Source organism: Calliopsis andreniformis, chromosome 1 (genome assembly GCF_051401765.1).
Source record: "Calliopsis andreniformis isolate RMS-2024a chromosome 1, iyCalAndr_principal, whole genome shotgun sequence".
In the NCBI taxonomy this organism is placed as follows: Eukaryota; Metazoa; Arthropoda; class Insecta; order Hymenoptera; family Andrenidae; genus Calliopsis; species Calliopsis andreniformis.
In genome coordinates this window covers 15,655,438-15,676,394 of record NC_135062.1, presented here as the reverse complement: position 1 = coordinate 15,676,394, position 20,957 = coordinate 15,655,438, and the positions used below count along the sequence as shown (strand labels likewise).

General features: G+C 45.3%; 1 protein-coding gene across 2 annotated transcripts in view; it reads right to left on the bottom strand.

Annotated features, from left to right (window-relative positions):
• Positions 1-14,187, bottom strand: part of Olf413 (DBH like monooxygenase olf413) — a 147,000-nt gene extending 132,813 nt beyond the window's left edge. For both annotated transcript variants that reach the window (XM_076376435.1, XM_076376443.1), the window contains exon 1: positions 14,058-14,187. The gene's annotated coding sequence lies outside the window, so the exon portion shown is untranslated. The remainder of the gene's footprint in view (positions 1-14,057) is intronic.
• Between the last annotated feature and the right edge of the window lie 6,770 nt (positions 14,188-20,957).

Here is a 20,957-nt window from a genome sequence, read left to right as displayed (position 1 = left end):
TCGTAACTTCCTATCATACTGCATCTCTCGAAACCTTTGATCAGTACTCTTCTGTGAACATTCTACCGATATCATATTCTATAAACATTCGCGTTGGAGTGTCGATCAGGAACGTGAGAAAATTGCACCTTCCCACTGTTCGTGTTCCTGAGCAACAGTCGCCTACGGGGAAACGTTCGCCATCCAAGCATTTCCAACAATTTCTCATGTAACTTGGATTAACGTTTTTCAGCATCTCCTTCACAATCGAATCACTCGATTGTCAGCGACATTCCCTTTCACCTGCGACCGGTCTCGAACGCGATACGGTTCGACGAAGAAGGAAACAGATATCTCACAACTTCCAAGCACTCCAGAAAATATTATTTAACTGCTCTTGAAATAATCCAATACTCCAATTTCGTTATTATAAAAATACGTCTTTGTATCTCGTTCCTCTTCCACAAGTTTCTGCACAGACGTTCCAAGACTCGATGCCGGAAGCACTAAGCGAGCAAGGCCACAGCGCCTCGCCCTCGCTAAGGAACCAGGAGGAAAATCGTGTTAGCTGTAACCGACGAAACGAATCGTCCGGTTCCGTGACGAGCCGCTTTGAGCCAGGATCTGGCGCGCGATCATCGATTCCGATCGTTCAGCCACGGGGGATGCAGGAGCACGCAGGGAGGAAGACGGACGCTGACGAACGGGGGAAACGTGAGAAAATGAACGGTGATTTATTTGAGAAACTAAACGGCGCGCGTGAAACGGTCGAGGAAAACGCGATGGTTAATGTTACGGAACGGACGAGACTTTGAAGAGCGGAGAAGCAATGATGCGAGGATAGAAGAAGCGGGAAGGAATAATGTGTTCCTCGAGGCCTCGGCTCACGAGACGGTTGCACGCGAGCAGAAAGCGAAAGAGGCCCGATGAAAAGCAATCCGTACGTTTGCTTTCCGTGCGAGTCAATGGCATAGTTGCGGGAGAGCGCCGAGATTAGTCCATAGACGGGCTGGTCTCGTTAAGGAAGGCAGTAACATACTATAATCGGAGCTGGGGATCGCCGCTACCGCGTAGACCGCGTCCACGCTATCTCGATGCATTGTTTCGCGTGTACACGTGTTTCTCGAGGAAACTGACCGTGTATCGATTCAACCAGATACCGTGGAAACGCGTTCGACGCAAAAGGGGACGGTGAAGAAAGCCAGCTGGGTTCGACGACTGCGTTTAGCGCAAGGCAACCTGACAATAGGATCCAGAGTTTCAGTCTTATTCCACGTTCGCTTCTCCGCGTTTGCTCCGTTTACGCTGACAATCAACATCGCCCGACAATGCTATCCGAAGCCGTCGCACTCCAACAGACTTTGGATTGCCATGTCCTCGTATAAATCTTCTATTGCGTTCCATTTTATACTCTCAGCGTATGGACAATTTCTACGACTTCTCCGGGGATTAAAAATGCAGCAGCTTAATTCGTAATAAAGCTCTCCCGACAAAAGGTTCCCCTCTACCTTGCTCCTTTTTTTCCGCACAGTGTTCCGACGTATTGTTTTTCTATTTTCCTCCGGGTCACCACTCCTGCGTCCTGGCTCCACTTTTGCCTCGAATTAAGCCCGCGTAGCCGGAAGTGGGAAAACGAAAGAGAGCCGGTTGAAAAACGGGTCATGTTTTGCTTGTGTCGGTAACGAGGCATTTAGCAACGAATAAGCTACAGTGGAGCCAGGGAAAAGGCAGGGATCGAGTCGGAAGAAACGAATGGCAGCCCATATCTAATTAGTTCCTTCAGGAAGCACGAAACCCTAGAGATTCCAAACTCGCCTTGTAAACGGCCTGGTCTTGTTAAAACGACCGCCGCTCCGAAGGTGCTTCAGGCTAATTGTCATCCTCCTGCCTAGGTGAGCGATAAATTCTCACCGTCCGCGACTTTCAGACGTCGACCAAAGAGTCGAACCGTTCTCCAGTCGCTCTTGTCGTCGCGTCGAGTTCGAATGCCGCTCTGATCCAGCTAAATTCACGTTAACCCGACGTCCGCGGCGAACGACTCGGAACGGCTCGACTAACAAGCGGAGATTTCACACGCGCGTGCACAGACAAACACGCGAATCACCAGGGATCCTTCTCCAGCCAGCAGTCGGGGCTTGGCTACGTTGGCGATTCATTAAACGCCGACTCCACGTTATCGAGCGCTCAGCGGTCGCGGTTTGGTGCCTTCCCGCCAGCAGAAAATCGTCAAAGACAGTGATTTTTAAAGGCTGGTCCTACGTGAAAAAGCTGGAGCCTTTCATACGTGCTCTGGCGGTTGGTCGCGCGATTTACTCATTAAGCAGGCCTTCCCTCCTCGGCTGTAATATTCATCAGCCACGGTGAGATATCAGCAGTGAGAGGAAACGAAGGAAAGCGTCGGATTGAGATTAAAAGGGGAATTCTATCTCAAAGAAATGCCTGGAGAATATCACCCTCGGCTGGATCTTAATTGTCTATGCGAATTGGAATGATTACGATTTTCCTGTGATTGAAATTGTTTCTAATGCGAGTAAGTGGAGATGGCTGAGTGGAATGTAGGCAACGATTATTTTTTTAACGAAATTGATCCTTTGAAGATTTCCCTAACTCATACGAGATGGGAACGAAGGAAATAATTGATACGTTCTCTAGAGTCTAAGAGGAATTCGGTATTACTAACAAACACATCGCAGTCTGGCAATTACTTTTTCAGCGAAAGAATCGCTTGAATTCTATTCATACATCACGTCTTAGTAGCGAACTTCCGATTAAGATAACATTCGTCCAGTGAAAAAGAGTGCTCATTTCCGTGACGCAAAGTGAGCTCTTTAAATGCCAGCGCGCCGCGTGGGTAAGCATTCCACAGAGCTCGCGTAGGTATCGTTGAACAGAAGAAGGAAAGGCTTCGTTAAAATCGTGTGATTTAAAACGGGATAATTTCTGCACGACACAAAGCGAAAGAGAGGGGGAGGGTGGTGGGAGATGGGGGGGAAAAAACACGTTACGCTCATTCCAGGCCGCGATTATAAGCACGTTCTCACGTAAATACAGGTCGTCGCGAAGCGTTATACGTTTACCCGCTCGCAACCCCCTCGCCTCATTGAACCGCATACTTCGAATGCTTTCCATAACGAGCACCGCACGACGAGAGTTCGACAAATTTATTTACTCGTCTTGCTCCCCGTCCTCTGCCCCCGCTCTTCTCATTCACCACTCTGGGTGTCCTGCCTTCGCACGCGTTCCCTCTCCATTTGTATAGCGGCGTTATTTGTACACGGTGACGTGATCCAGATAATTAAAAAGTAATGACTGAAACACCGAGAACGAAACGAGTATATTACCCGCGCAATTTCGAGAAGCGGCGCTTTTCGGCTCGCGCCCGATGCTGCTGATTGTGAATTAATTATTAACTCGTTCATAACGATTCTAATAACGGAATAATTGCATCGTTAAGCTGGGTAGACAGGCTGATTGCTATTAAAAATCTATTCGGGGAGAGATCCGACCAATTCATTGGGCCGAGAGACAGTGCGCGACTGGTTGGAGTTTATGTTCTTTGGCTTTCGTCTTTGTAAAAGTATAATTAGAGGAAAATGGACGGAGAATATTGACCACTTGTGACCAGCAATAGGAGCATAAAACTGGTGGTTATTGCTAAGTGCGATTCGAGTGGAGGAAGTAGAAGTAACCTTGGTGAGACAGTCAACCTTGGTCTGCTTATACTCTGCCACTTGCACGGAATAAGAAACGACAGGAAGCCTGTTGGATAGCAAATATGGGGAACGTCGTCACAAGTCGTAACGTGTCTAGACTGAATCTAGACCCGAGAAGAAAAACGACCCCACGGTTTCGTGCGCCACATTCGCCAACTCCATTTTGCGGAGTTGTCATAAATTCGCAGTATGCAACGTTGCAGGTAGCACGATGCAAAACAAACCCCTGTGGGACGTTCACGGTAACCATCTTTAGATACAGTAAGACCCCTCTATAACGCCAGAGATACGCTCCATGTAGCTCGGCTTTCAGAGGCTACGATATTACTATTCACAAGAAATAAGACCGTTTCAACAATTATTAACTTGTTAAGAAGTAGATTCACGTGCACGAAACTTTGCGCAGGTGAAAATCCCTCCTTATCGTACTTTGAAACCCAACTCTTACGTAACACAGAGACTCTGGAACTGAACTAAAGAACCCTTGCTGTCTTTTGCACTTCTTCTGATGCAGTTCCTCCTTTCGAAACATGTCCGCCAGTGACACGCAATTTTCACCCTTAAAAGAGATACTGAAGGAGCAATACCTCCGCGATTTAACCTTAAAGTTTCCTCGTTAAGTCACCCTCAGAAGGTGAATCGAGGAAGGGGTGATCGAGGGAGGCAAATTTTCCTCGGCCAAGGAGCAAGGAAAACGAGCGCGCGATCAATGCTCACCAACGCAGCCTGACAATTCGGAGTTATGCAATAAGGCAGGAAACAGTCAAGTACGGGTAAGAAAATGCGCTGGTGCACTCGAGGAACCCCTTCCTCCATCGAGAGAACTTTAAGTCACGTCAAGAAGAGTACAACGCGACTGGCTCTTGACTGTAAGAGCGTCTCTTGACTCGGCCACGGAGCGAGGCGACTCACGAATTAGTATGCGCTTATGGGAAGGCCCCGCGATTGCAACCAGGTAAATGCGTTCTCGACGAACAAACGAGCTACGCACAGTGGACCCCTCGCTGGAGAGAGAGAGAGAATGAGAGAGAGGAAACAACGAGCAGCTCGCGCTTTATTCTACTAGCTATACACAACAACCTTTTCATGGGGATATCTTGACAGAGTATAATACCGCGAATGGGATAAATTGCGCATTGTTCAACTATCATTAAAATAATAATACAATAATATGTAAATAGGGGAGGAATTAAAATCGACATCCCTGGATGAATTCGCTATTATGGTGGTAACCAAAAGTAGAATAATGGGAAAGTTAAACGTCGAAACTTCAGTCGAACGACAGAGGCGCTTTCGAATTATTCTACAGTCGGGAAAATGAAAAATCGACCGAGTTAAGCACGAATCTCGGTTATAAATGCGGTTAATTGTTCATCCCCCTGGCGATAGGCGAGCGAGATAAAAGTGGAACGCGGCTCGCTGGAAAAAACTGCTATCTTCACGAAAGCATCTGCGCTTCCTGACGATGCTCGCTCGAATGAAGGGTACAAATGACGGACAATTTAATATTTTACCCATTCGTACCGCAGCCCCGCCGCTGTTATCTCCCTCGGTGTACCGCGAGGAGCAGCAGCAGCGGATGGGAGCAGATAGGGTGACATCAGCGTTCGGTGTCCTGCGTGCTGCGACCAGCGAGACACAACTATAAATACGCACCAGAACCGGCATAATATAATTATCTGCGTGATATATGGAGCAGCTCGTTCATTTCTTACCGGTAGCATTTGTCATCTGACGCAGACGACACGACCGATCTGTTGGCTCCACGGTTTACAAGGGGGGGACACGCGTTCTATTTCGTCCTTCCCCGAAAAAATCGTCGTTGAACGATTCCAGGCGGTTTAATAAAACCGCTTATTTCCGGAATGAAAATGCTGGCGCTCCAACACGCGACAAGTTATGCCGTGACTTTTTCAGCTGCTCGTGAATAAACATCTCGCGCGAGCATGCGTGACCCCAAAACGCGAACGAATTGCATTTCAAGGCATTTGTTAATTCTGGAAGCTTCGGAGGTAAAATTTTTCATTCCACGGGAAGGGGGCACTTTTGCGTGCTGGAGGAGCAATTTTCTGTTGTTTGTATGTAAAATTCGCTTACGAGAAAATATAGAAAAGGTTGTAATTTTGCCAGTTGTGTAATTTCAGATATGCATCGGCTTAAATTATATTCCTAAGTGGGCAATATAAATGTTTCCAGACGAAAGGACACATTGTCGATCAATCTCGAGACACAATGACAAGATTATTCTGTAGCCATCGAGAGCACGAAAAACATGTCGTTGGAACTGGTCCAATGTACTTCTTGAGAAGGCCGAGTCCTCGAAATTTCGCCATACACGACTCCATTCTATGAGAACACGAGGACTAAGCAGAATCACTGTCTAGCAAATAGATAACGACTCGATACCACAATCCTGTCCCTCTCGGTCCACTTGTCCCCATCGAAAAATGGGGGATGTTACATCGACGTCAGGGATCGATCGCTGCCCCGCGACGCGGATATACCAATATTCAATTAATCATTTTAGTTCATACCGCGAGGTTTCAGTACGCGACAAAAGCGTGGACCGATGGACACCTGCGAAGCGTGACGAAACGGTGGTAGACAATACGTTTCCCATCGATGAAATTTCTCCGAACAAAAGCTAACACGCTCTTTTTTCCGTAGGCCGTGAGGGTCGCGCAATTTCAATTTCGAATTAGCAAGTCAAAGGGGACCGACAGAGTTCTCGCCTGCCCCTGTCAGAGCAGCCGAAACACGATGGCACAATTAATTATCCTGTTGCGAATTTGCAGCATTTCAACCGACCGCGCCAAGAGTCAAAAGCTGACGTTTATTCGCGCCCTTTCCGCGGAACAATGCTGCCCACGAATTTACATCGACGCTTCGACACGGTCACTCTTTGTTCCCGACGTCGAGTCGCTTGTACTGTCATGGATATCGATAGCTTGGAATTGATAATGGAGCTCTCGCTCTCATTACCGCATTAACTTCTTTCCGCAGGTTTTCCAATTCAAATTTACAATATTTCTTTGCGTAGTGTTTCTTCTTATTCAGAGAAAATTCATTCAATTATTATATATGTATTCCACATAGTAATTTTTATTGAAACCTCTTCTCTTTCCTTGAAAAAACGTCGACGCCAAGGCGTGTCAATCGCAAACGAGTGGGGGACCATAGCTGATCGCAGGAAGCGAAAACAGCGGATGACCCATGGGACCAGCGTCGAAATTAGCAAGTCAGAGCGATGCTCTCATCGTCGGGTGGACCTCTCCCCCGAATTCTCGCGGATAATGTGTACCTCTGTCACGGTGAAATCATGGTTTTCGGGGCGCAGCTTAATCTCGTCGCCCTTCCCAAATTGCTGGGTTCTGTCCACGACGACCGCTCGCGACTCAGCTGCGTCGCGTAATTTGTAAGTGTGCCCTGGCCACGTCCCACTCGACCTCTCCTCCGCCGAGTCTTTGGCATTTCCATGAGGAAATTACAGATCAGCCAGCAGCGGTGCCAGGGAACTCCATTTTCTCTCCATTAGCATTCTTTCCAGCTGTCATTATACCGATGCCCATTTCGGCCCCGCTGGAATCTAAAGGCAATTAACACGCGCCGCGGGGCACGCGATAAGAGGCGACGTGGGCGTGTGCGTGTGCCTAGGGAATCCTTCTCTCTCCTCCTTGCGCGTGGTAGTCTTGCGTAGCTTCGAGCAATTAAAGTATTTCGATATTTCTGGTTGAAATGGCTCGTATTGACGTTTCCCGTGGCGATTGAGCAATAACTCTCCGCGGGGGCGTGTTACCTTATAAATTTCTTGAGCAACTCCAATTGATTTCTTTTATAGTATTAATATGGCAACTGAGACACATTGTGAACGAGGTCGATACTCGGATACGTATTCGTAGACGACTACAATCTATAGTTTTCTTTACGAGTTATGTTTGCAGTCATTTATAGTTGAGCTTTTGACCGACAGATATGTGGTCACACACTTTCATGGTGGTATTTAATTTATGTTCGTACAAGTTGATAATTGCAAATTGCAGTTTCGATTTGCGTTACACAATCGAGTCTGTCTCGTTAATTTCGTTTCGCACAAATTGTCTGTCATCAAATATTGCAGTTTGTAATGAGTACAGAATCAGATGAACGTGAATTTAGAATAACGACGTTAATGCAAGTGAATGTATCGGAGATAATTTAATATTGATGCAATTATTGAACGAAAATTAATATTTCCGTCGATTGATCGAGATTCGGCATTCCGATTTCTTGGAGAGCTCATTTCGAAAAAGAAAAGTAGAATAAGTACGCGCACCCACGTTGCACACAAAGCAAAAAGAGACTACTCTTCAAACTCTCTATCGTTTTATTGTGATTATGATTGTATCTCGCAGTCGGAACATCCTCATCTGCAATATGCATTCGACGCGAAGTAACGGAGCAAAGTTTACTGCTGATTAGGATAATTGGGAGAGGGGTGTCATGCGTCGAGCTGTCGATTGCAGGCTAGTAGACCAGAGACTTCGCTCGGTTGGAATTAGCGAGCTCTGTCGGTTGATTATATTAACGTGGGCGTTAATCAGGCTACCGCACCGAGTGCTTTGCATTTTAATCCTAATCAGGCTGGAAATCAACGTTCCGGGGGGGAGAGAATGAAGAAGTAAGCAAATGCGTGCGCGTTAATGCCTCCACGGATCAACGCGTGTGCTCGACGCCAAGTAAGGCAATGCGAAGAGCGTCGTAAACTCGTACGAACACCGACCATCAACAGATGCAGGTAGTATACAACGCGTGATTTAGTCGCTGAAAAGAAACGAAGCCGCATGGTGTACATAGTGAAATAAGAAGGGAAAAACTTTAATGGAGAAGAGGAAATACAATATCTGAAATAAGCAATTTCGCACGCACCAATTCAATATTTTCATCAGCACACATATATTTTCCCTGAATCAATATTAAAATACCTTGGAATGAAATAACAGGCAGCAAAGTACCTATTAATATCCAAGATGAAAGTCGAAGACCAAGGAACTCATAATTCAAGTACAAAGCAAAAAGCCAAGGTTCTCGCCGCGCATTAACACCAGCCCCTTAATTTATTAGCGGCATAAAATAACTCAGATCAATACGAGGCACGAAATCTATGCGGAAATATACGAGATCTTATCAGGCTGCTCGCAAAACGTGAATTCGCGTGAGCAGACTATCCGTCGAGAGAGCGGTTCTACACGGCCGATATCGACCTTTAACGTCGCCTTATCTATTCCTACGATTTAGACTGTGACCTAGCGATTCGACTCCTTCGAAGCTCGTGCTCGAGGTGTTTGACGTCGTTATCGAGCCTGTCTTAGATACGCCTTGCTATCTGTGGAACAAAGGGGAAACCAAAGATAGACGAAAGGGTGAAAAGATAATTATGGCAACGAATCAAGGACGATCGAAACTAAATCTAGCCAAATAGAGAACAGTATATCAATACAATGATATACTGGGAAAATGATCCCTGACAATTTTCCATTAACAATAGAATGAGTAAATTCAACAGTATTAACCACCTGTACAAACAATTAATTCACCCAACCACGTGATAGCTTACGACCAGCCAACGACGCGTTAATGGTCAACCACTTCTGTGCACAATCTAGAATCTAGAAGAATATTCGTGTCCAGAGTGCATCAGGAACCGAGATTCTTCGCTGAAGCTGCCGAATTACACCCCAGGAGATTATGTTCGCCAGTAGCCAGACACGCAACTCTCGAGCAGCGGTCGCGTGATTTGTTCGCAGAGGCGACGAATAGAGAGCACGCGCTTGAGAAGGAAGGAAGGAAGGAAGCGCGAAGAAGATGAGAACGCGAACGATCTCGCGAGGCAGACGAACACCTTCGGGGGAGAAACTTAAAGGAGATAGCCGGTAGAGATCCTGGGCGCAGGACAAGCGAGTAATGTATAGCTACGCCGCTGCTATCCGCGCGCACCATCTCCCTGGCCCGTCGACTCTCGCCTCGCGCGACAATCTTTTCTCACTTTCCGACGAAGAAGCCATCCCTCAACTTATGGAAATTCGCCCGACCCCCGAAACTTTCTCAACTACCGTGTTGCTGGCAGTGTCGCTTACGGTGGTGTTGCTCGCGCGAGTACCCAACTCCTTCTTTCCTATCGAGACACGACAACAGAAACGAGGATCCTGCTCTTTTTCCTTTGCGATCTCGCCCGCCACTTTCGAGGGCTCAGTCGTGACGTAACAGGATGTAAGACGCTAACTTTTGCGCCACGTATTCGCGCCCGGAGATACGTTCCCCGAGCAGACTCGCGCTCAGACTGATTTATGACGGACTTTCAGGAAGCTGGTGGAGCAGCCAGCCATTTGTAACGGAACCGGCTGTTTAGCTCGCGTAGAATGCCCAGGAATTTTGGACCGTTATCGCGGGAAATTGGGTGGCCCGCTTCGGAGCTCTGAGCCGATCGCCGAGGGAACTTTATAGGCAGATTCAGAAAGGAGAAATTGTTTTGAAGATCGTACTATATAGAAGAATGGGAAGGCACTTCAACTATGGACTATAAAGGCTTTATTACTACAGATAGATCAAAAAAGTAATAAAGAGGTGATATCAAAACTGAGTGGCAGTTAAACGCGTTCTAGCTTCCCCATTCTTTTCGACCTCCGACAAACGAATTTCAAAGAATTCCGCGCGTCAAGTGGTTTTAACATTTACCAGAATTCTGGGATATAAGGATCGCTTGTAGAAAGTAGGGATAATTCGAGATAAAATGGAACGGACATTTCGTCATGGTAAATGAAGGATTCATCGCCTACAGAAATAAAAAATCTCCCATTTTTCATTCATTAAAATTAGAACGAGTGCGATTTGCGGAATAGCAGTCCAATCTACCTACTCGAGGTCATTTTGCTTTTTCACCTTTCCTCTTCATTGCAATAAAAAGGAAATACGTAGGGGGTGAATACACACAAGCATCGAGTACCTATATCGACGTGCCGTGCGTTACCGCGAAAAACTGTGGGCAAATATTAAAAATCCTTCCGCGGTTATATGAGTTCAGAATTAATTAAACGGTTAAAGCAAGGGAATGGTAATGGTGGCAAGAGTGGTACAATCGCAATTCTTACTGGTTGAAATTAATGTTTTCTGGGGGTCGTTTAGAAATTCATCCGTGATCCTTTTTCGCGCGGTAGCAAATAAAAATCTCATTTCCCTCATAAAGCAATATATCCCGCTTTTATATGAGCCGCGGCGTGTATCACGTAACATCAAGATTACGGCATAAAAACGAACCTTCCCCGAGCTTTTATTTCTCATCATTTCCGCGCCATATTTTTTATCGTGCCATCGCACGATCGTTCTCCTTCGGCACAGATACGCTGAGGAGATGGTTTCGCCTCGAGATTTACAGACATCCCTCTGATATCGCAACCAACCGAGAGAGAAAGGAGGAAAAGCGAAGGAGACAAAGACTTTTCCACGGCGGATACCGTGCAAAGAGTTTCATTCAAACTTTTCTTATTTCCGACTCGGCCCCGCTACACGACAATGCTCTTAAATTCTCAGTCTTGCACGCTGGACACTGCCATTATACTTGGGGCGCTTCATAAGAACCGTTTGACCGGTCACCAAAGAAATTGGGTCACTCATCGTGTCGGATGAGCAAACTTTATACAGGGTCCAACTTGAGCTTAAAACGATGACACTATGCTTCAAGGAGGATACACTGTGTAATAATCGATTTTAATTTATATTTCTCTTTCAATTCGTAAAAATAATTAGTGTAGATTAGACTAGTCACTTTTCAGTATAGTGTGTAGACGAAAACGCTACGTAATCTATTCGAACGATCATTTTAGCGAGCCATGAGTCACTATAGCTGAAGGTACCTATCCTTCCCTAGACTCGTTCCCTTCCGTGTTTTTTAAATGATTCATATTCGGTTCCCAGCAGATTAACACTTACTCATAGGCGAACTCAACGTACGAAGCAATAAGGAAACACTCAGAGATACGATCAGTCTACGAAAACAATTATTAAATAAAAAAACCGAATTAACAGCTTGCTCTACAATGCCGTATAACGTTACTATCATTGCGAGGGAAATATAAAACTGCTATTATGTGCTCAACAATGACGAGAATTGAATCGGTACAAATTGATTTACAGCGTCAGCGATTAAATACATCAGCATATACGCAAATAGATCCGATTCCCTCTAATTTTGGAGACTGTCAGCGATATTGTTCATGAAACGAATTTGAGAGAGGAGATTCAACGACTCGAAACGCTCTGTTCGAAATTCTGACGCAAGCAACCGGAACGTATTGACGGCCGTGTGTTTTTAAAAAGTTCTCTAGCCCCTGTAGAGCAGGACAATTTTGCCCCTGCCCTCGACCGTGTTTCACAGGCAGCGAGTATTTTCCACGGTATCAAGATAAACATTCGCGGGCCCAGTTTTTCTCAGGAGCACAGCTTGATTGTGAAAATTCGAATTGCAAAAGGCTGGAGAATATTGGGGAACGGTTCGGCATACATATTGCGTACGCAGCCGGAAGCGGCGTACGCAGATTAAGCATTCAACTCGTGAATAGTGAATTTTCCAGGAGTAGAAACTCCCCGAAAACGATCGCGGAGGAATGAACGAGTCTCTGAACAATCGGAAATTCTAAAATGGAAATACGTTATACAGGATATAAAAGAGCGACAGATCCAATTGGATATGAAATTACGCGAACGTTTCTAATTGACGGATAGTCTCTGTTGCGCTTCGCGTTCTATCGATGGAATTCCTGAATTTCTCTCCTCTAATTACACCGGCACGCGATTCCCCTCTTTATTTATCGCGGAACGCAAGAACGTCGTTACCCACAAAAACGTGTACACAACCTCGCTAAAGAGATTCGTCGACGATAAAGGCAAATATTGAACGTGTAAACCGATAAAACGTCACGCGACGACACGACGAAATAAGTGATTGATTTCTTCCTATTCACGCCGAAGCTTCCGTCTACCAAACGAAATGAGTAGTCTAGATCCACTCCATTTCCGTAATAACGATAACGCCCACCTTTCGGAACGAGTTTCGTAAAAAAGATGTTATTTGATCGAGACCAGTCGCTCGCGCCACGAATAATACAAATTTAGCGATTTCCTGTCGGGTCAGCGACCTGTTTCGTGACGATTTTCGCGTGTAAACGTTTTTTCAATGAGATAGCATCTGCACGAGGCACGAGCTAGAGAGCCACCAAAGGACTCGGACAAAAGGGAATGCCAGAGACCGGCTATCTGGAGCAATCGCGCGTTTCCTATTTCGACTAAACGGGAGGACCTTGTGCAAAGCGAAGAAAACCGAAACAGAATGATTTCGGTAATGTAAGATCCCTTTCACGTAAATAGATTGAACAAACTGTCTGGAAAAGCGGAATTTCCGAGGGACCATGGGACCCACGAGAAAGAGTAGTAAATCAATTTACCGTGTAATACAATTTTCAAGCTTCAATTTAATGTCAACGTTTGTCACGATTTTTTCTGATTCTCTAAGTAGTTATTAGAAAATAATTTTTATTGGTCTAACAACCATTCCTATTTGGAATTGAGAAATCAGATTTACTCCATTTCGGTAGAATAAATTTCATCAGCATTTTCGGGAAATATACAGAAAAATTTGGAATAAAGTATTAAAATCACACTTTTGAAATAAGCCAAATGAAATAGCGATTGGAGCTATACGATATGCTGGAAAATATTTTAGTGTAATTGAATAGTCTATTTTTATATGCATATGGAATGGCATAAAAAATTTCTGGAACTTCAGAAAAGCGAAAGAACATATAGAGAATCATAAAATAATTAAATTTTAGAGATAGAAATATTTTCTACCTCGTTCAGTTTTATCTACATACTTCCCAAGCAAGCGCTACAATATGAATCGATATAAATTTCTTACCGAAAACTGATGAATGATGAAAAACTGTAAAAAGCTCGTAACCACAACACATTCGGAGCAAGAGATGCCATACTGAATAAAACTGCACGTTACTTCAAATTCATTCGATCCTCACGTTTAAAAGTTCCTTCTCATGTCACATTTCCTTCTGTACCATTTCCAACGAGTGCTTGTTACAACGATAAAGAGGTTAGAATAAGCATCTATGTTACGCATTTAACCTATGGTGGGTGAAGCTATTAGATAGAGTGTACCCTCTATCTCTTTCCTGATCGACATCGATATGACAGAGAAGCAAACGCCTCGGTAGCACTCAATTCCTCCTCGAAACGTAAAATTTAATCTCTGCGACTTCCAGTCACGAAAAACGCGAGGAAAGAAAGCCCAAGAAGGGGGACGAAGAATAAGTCAGAACTCACCACTCGGTGTACGGTAGTGCCGTGAAGTTGCCGCCGGTTTTTAATAGTCGTCGAGCAGCTCGTCCGGCCGGAGCGCAAGTGGCGGAAAAAAATCTTCGCGAGATGTGTCGGTGGCGGAGCAACGGAAGAAGAAAAAACTCTACTCTCTCTCGTCGCTTATCACTCGTTCGCCTCGTTTGCGCACTAAAGGTGTCACTCTCACTCACTCCGAATCCACGAGCCAAGGAGGATCGTCCGAGCGTGGTCCCAAGTTTTTCAGCCGAGTCGACTGCCACCAGCGACACCAGCAGCGACAGCCACGGCGAGCAAGAGGTACAGCAAACGTTTGCACACCGAAATCGACGACAGAGTTCCACCCAGCACGCTCGACTCCGGGGAGACCTTCGCTCTGGGTTTGTTTATGTCGCGGGAGCTGTGGACCGTCCGCCAGATAAGCAGAGTAAGCACGTTCAGACGCCAACGTCTTCCTACACTTTGTCACAGTATGCGTTTGTTTATTGGGAGAAGTTGCCCGCACTTGGAACTCGCGCGCCACAGTCTCCCAGCACGCGATTAACACACGAGCACGTTAGGACGTTCTGGTAGTGTAGCTTGGTCCAACCAGTTGTACACTGTCGCGTAGAAAACGAATTCGTTTGATCGAGGTTGGAGCACGACTCGTCCACACTGACGTAGCGTGCGAGGTTCGACCGAATGAAACGGCGAGCGTGTGGTGCGACGCGAGACGCAGAGGCCAACCGCGCGGTACGGCTCTCGCCTGTGAACTGAACACCCGTCGCGACCTGAAGCCGGGACTCGACTGGTTTCTGCTAGGGAATCTCCCCACTCTGTGTTCTCTTCTCGCGCGACCCTAGGCATACCAACCCCTCGGCCACCTCTCTCGCTCCTTTCACCTCGCACCCTCGTCCCTCTCGTCGTCCTTTCGCCCTTACTCTCCTCACCGTACCACGCTTCATTTCTTTCTTCTCTCTCTGTTCCTCGTTCCATCCTTTGCCCCACTATCCACGTTCCAACTGCCTAACGCCGACCCTTCACGTACGACCGAACGACCACCCGTTTCTTTCGGTATACCCTGTGCTTTGGAACTCTAGGTGTGATCTAGATGGCTTTCTTTAAGGTTTACGACCTTTTTTTTTCTCTTGATACAGATACTGATCAATTTTTGGTTCGGTGATGAAGACTCGTCTGCGACACGTGTTAGGGGTGGATGAAATGTAATTTGGTTATAAGATACTGAATGAGTACACTGTTGAAGGTTGTTACGAACACAACAGTTTTCTGCTATAATACTATTGTCTAAGGATGTGATATTTTCATGTTGTCGTAAGCGCTGTGTAATTGAAAATGTAAACGAAGGTTCGTGTTAGCGCGTCCTCTGAAGTTACACGTTTCTTGTTTGTATCTTACTAAAATCTAAGATTCTATTACCCTACAATCTTGTAGCAAATTGTTTCCACTTTTCTTAATTTCCTGTTGTTATGCTGCAATTATTTATGCAAAACAATCAGATCACGCCTCTATATCTCTTGAAATATTTTTTTCAACTCTTAGAAAAACCCTGTAGGTATCAATCTCATTCCCCGTTTCAAATACTTTTCCCTTCCTCTCTACATGCACACCTCTTTTTTTGTGGCGCTCCATTCCACGTTCTCGCTTCTCCCCGTCGAGTCTCCTTCCAAAGACTTTCCGGATCCCGTTCCATCCTTTCAGAAATATTTTGGTGCTGGCACACCATTGCAGTCGACTCGATTCGACCTCTTTTCGAAGGAGCAGCAGCGAAGTGCCCCGGTCAATCCCGGGGCACATACTCGCCACTTCGAGTCCCTCCATTCTTCTAGGATCAGAAAAAGAAAGGGGGAAGAAAGGAAGGGAAACAGTGGAAAGGGGGAACCGGAAGACGGGTAGGGGATCTTTTTATCATACCCGCGGAGGATGGATTTTCTCGTGAGCAAGTGCACGAAAGTGTTTTGACCCTCCGTGTTTGGAGGCAGGACGATGGCCCTTTTAAGGATAAAGGGGGCTTACACAGCGGCATGGGTCATGGTCGAACATTGAAAGAGCCATCGAAATCTTCTAGTTCTGTGTAATGCTCCGCAAAGTGAAATAATAATTTCGAACCGATTGCGGTCGGACTACGATTAAAAGCGTGAAATTTGATGAGCCGAGTGGACACTTCCGCCCGACCGTTCGACGAGGAAAACCACCCTGTTCGCTTTTCATCAGCGGGAATGTGTTTCGAAAGTAATTAACGTTTACCGACTCTGTGTTTCAATTCGCGCGGGCTTTAAGTCCATGTATCGTGGACACGAAAATCAGCAGTGAAAGGAAGCTCGTTTAATGTTCCGCGTGTGCTATTCTTGCCCTCGTTTCTCTACTCTTTTTCCATTTCTCTTTCGGCAAACGTTAATTAAAGTTCATCACTGAAGAACAAAATGTGTTTCACTGGAAAACGAATATTCATGATACGAGCGCGTATATTGAATGAACATTCACGCGTTCTTAAGTTTCGTTGACGCGGAGGTGAAATATGAAAACAAGGCGTTTTATTAAACGCACCTCTGTGATCAAAAGTGAAACTGGCTACGTGCACAGATGGATGCCCAAAACCACGGAATTTCGGTTGCGGGAATTAAAGAGATACAGTGGGTGGACAGAAAAGGGAAATATAGTGAACAATGTTTCGACAGTGTATGCATGCATACTGTGCACTTACGAATCATGGATGAGCGCGAAAACGATAGCATTTCCGGCGTCCAGTTCGAAGATTAAATTTCTATGGTAGAGTGAGTGTGGAAGTGCAAATTCAAGAAAAAGGTTTCCGCGAATTCTTCCCGAAGTTGAATAAAATCTGTGCTCCCGTGGAAAATTCAGCGGTAAGGGCATCCAAGCGTTGCACCGCTTTCAATGCATTTACGCAAAGCAGCCGCGGGTGAAGGTAACATTTTTCTACTCTAAAAAATTCCGCCAACGTGAATAATACATCGATGCAAATCACGCGCGTTGCTCCGAAAGCTCATCTTCTATTTCTTTTCTACCTCCCACATTAGTCTTTCGACTTCAATTAACGTCGAAATGAGAATTTATAATGTTATTCGTAGTATTAATCGATCTATCATAATTATCTAAAAACTGGAGATGTAAACTCGAACAGTTTGAACAAGAGAAGGATTAAATGTTTAACGTAGTACTCGTCGCCCAAAGCTTCACGTATATGACCTCTGAAACGAGATTGTAATTGACTCTTTAACCAGACGTACTATAGTCGCTGTCAACACATTTACGAGAAATATGTTCGTGTAATATAACCAAGATTGAAGACAATCATATCTCTGAGGGCCATTTCCCTGGAGATTATTACTTTGTCATGCAAATGAGTTTCGGTTCACCACGAGATGTTATAATTACCCTCGTCCTGCTTATTTTCGAACGCAGACGGTCCAAACAACTTCTTCTGCCTCTCCTTGATCATGCATCAGAAAATAGATGGCATTTGAGACAACTGTTCCAGCCATCGTTCCCGACAATCATTTCATTCGGGATGTAGCACACGATGAGCGCATAAACTCGATGCGCGAATCGGCACGGTTTAGTTCTCATGCTCTGTGAGGTTTCGCTAATCTTCGCCATGATACCCGCATCACACGAGCTAGGCAATTAACTGGCTGAATATGTAGATCCGTTTAGTCGGTGACGAGTTCTCCTCGTAAGAATAAACTCTAAACGCGAAATGTTTCCAGCGTTTCTGCGTCCCCATCTTCCTTGCAGCATAAAGCTTTGGGCTATGGCCGCGGTGTTTTATACACGCGCGCACAATGGGACGGTCATATAAAAGTATTCGCGAGAAATTTAAAAAATAATTTTATACCGTTGTATTTAACTCGTGATCTGCATATCCGTATATTCTCTCTGGCAGAATGTCATTTGTTGTCCGCTTTTGGCATCTCTTGAGCGAACCAAGTTTCATGCTCCTGTGAGCAGAAAAGGAAGCGCGTAAAATTTAATTCTATCCTTCCAGGTTAAACGTAACGTCCCTCTTGGAAATTAGATTTTTTAATGAAAGTTCATTCGCTCTTGAACCTTTAGCCCTCGGTAGTCGAGGATTAAATCCCTGGTCGGGCTTGTGATGGGCTACTCGGTCTTCAAAACGAATTGCAGCGTAAAAGACAATATATTGAATATTAAAAATTGCGGATAGAAGCGTAGGACAATTACTGTTCCTAGCAGGAGAGTAATTAAATTAGGAATTTAGACGAAATTATTAATACACGGAAGTAGGAGCTACTATTTCGTGATATTAAATTTTTAATTATCCGGTAAATTTTATTTAAAGCTGTAAGAGTGTGAAACTAGATATTTAACGATGGCGGTTCATTACTAATTTGGAATTATAAGGGTTGCATACACGTGTACAGGTTTGGCTCGTCGAATTTCAAAATTGAAAAACATTATGGGCCATTAGGGTGCGAAATTGCCTGGCCCTTTGGCGCGGGACAGTAAATCATCCCAATGTCGGAAGAGCAATTTAGACAAGGCACAATATTTTGTGGATCTCTCAAGGAAACTCGAAAGTCCCATTTAAACGGGCAATGAACGTTTGACTGTTCGAGCATTACGAATAAATTGCGAGTGATATATTGCCACTAAACTAATCCCATGGAGTTCATCTGTTTATGATACGCCCACAATGGCATTTTCGAAGGAAAATTGCAGTCCCTTCAGCCTCCTTCCAGCTGGCGTGTCCTTGAATCCTACGCATACGTAACGCCAGTGATCGAGCGACCGTAAAGTCTCCACTTATTGCAATTCCCTACTTTCGCTTTTACGGTGCGACAGTCGGATTACGAAGGCGCTGTCGGGTCTCGTAAAATCGGCAATAATCGTAATTTACATTGGTTCCATGGCTCATGATTTACGAGGCTTAAAGATTTTCATAAGCCACAAATAGATATCGGTGCAACCGGTTGGATCCTGGAGACTCACTCTTGAATATAATCATACGCGAGGAATTTCGTTTTATCGCGTCGAAGAATATGCTGGAACTTCGTGTCGCGGCTTTATTATTATAACTTAATCAACGTCGCTCCTCGAGCTCTGTACGGGGTATAATGAACGTGGTTTCGCCTAGGTGACAGTTTTATCCCTTGCCACGCGCTCAAGATCAAGATCGTACGATAATAATATTTATGGGATTAGCGAGATTGCTAGAAAAAATGAAGAAAATAAAAATTCTTCGATCCTAATTGTGTTCTCCGAGTCTCTCTTTCGATTCTCTTGCAGTAAACGCGTCATATCTTACGCATAATCACCGTGCAGTCATTCACGTCTTCCCACTCGATTAATTATACTTCGACCACTCCCAGTTTCCTTCTCACGCACATCGATAATCCTTGCATCATTTTGCTTCGAAAGTTACAGGACTTCTATTTTTTCTTCTTTCGCCCATTTAGTTCTTCATCAAACTTAAAGTCACACGGGGCAACTTTTACACTCGTGTCAACGAAAGTGCATAAAATGCATCGGTGCATCTTGTGTATCCGCCGCGTTGATCCAAGATACTCTATCAATTCATTACGCTGTCCCAACTCGCGTCCACGAAATTCGTCGAGTCCCTGGAGCACCTTCGCGTGGCCATCGATCATGTTTCGCGACCGAACCTGCCGGGTGGGGCCCTGAAAAACGCCAAGCAGCTTAACGACCCGTCTACGTCTCGTACCACGAACCATACAGAAACACAATTACGGAGTTTTCACCACGGAAGCTTTCACGAGACAGCAACAAGGCGTTGAATTTCTTGCGGCGTTCGCCCGTCTCTCTTCTTCGGTTTTTCTTCCATCGAGCCGACGATCCGAGGAACCAGGATACGTTTTGTCCGGCAGGTAGAAGGTAACGAGTGTGTCTTCGAAACTTTTAAAACCTATTTCACATCGGCCGTGTTCAGAACGTTTCCCGTAAGTTCAGCCAGTTTTTGCTCGGTCATTTAGCTAGCGGTCGTATCGCCCGATGAGGGGAAGAACGGACAGTTTCCGCTTCGCTCCGTTCTGCTGCAAAACACCGATAGCGGGTAACATAATGTTCGATTTAATATTCCAATAAAGGAAACGGGTCTAGAATAACGTTTCCACAGTCTTGTAAATTATTATCTTTCAATCCAGGCAAGAAAAATACCAAAGACATTACTCAAATTAAATTGATTTATTTTGTGACGTTCCTAGCCGGAAAGCAAATGAATATTCAACAGCCCTAGTACTAGAGTTGCTTGACAAGGTCGCTATTTTGTAAGATGCGCCGCAGGGTATTCCACAGCGAAGCTAGACCTTCGAAATTCTGGCGCGGAGTGTAAATAAATACAAATAAGTAAATACAAATTCGTGCAGTTGTCTGGCTGCCGAAATAGCATTCCATGACGCACAGCAGTCGTGCACGAGACGCTCGGGGTCGTGCGATGTGGGAGCGTAATTACCACTGGGCAGTTGAACGAAGATGAACATGTTCGCCTCCACGGTTGGTAACCTAGGTAGCCAGTCGTGGCCCATCCTACGCGACTCGTCTTTCTCTATTCTTCCCTGGACGATGCTTCCCTGTCCTCTCATCGTCAACATCTCCCTGCTCGACCCAAACGCCTCGTCGAGGGTGAGAAACACGGAGGATTGCCTGTAACGGCACTCTTGCCAGTCTACTGCTCAGGGTAGACACATACACTTCTTTGTTCACCCTTCTTCCTCCCTTCGCCACCCATTACAACGGCCCTACATTTTTTCTTCACAGACACCGTATCGTTACCTCAACACTGTATTATGGTGAAGCGCGGGGCACGTCCTCGAGATAATGCCTCCTCTTAAGTGGCAATCGCTGTTCATTAGGGAAGTGAGAATTTTAGAATGTTCCCTGTAATAAAAAGCA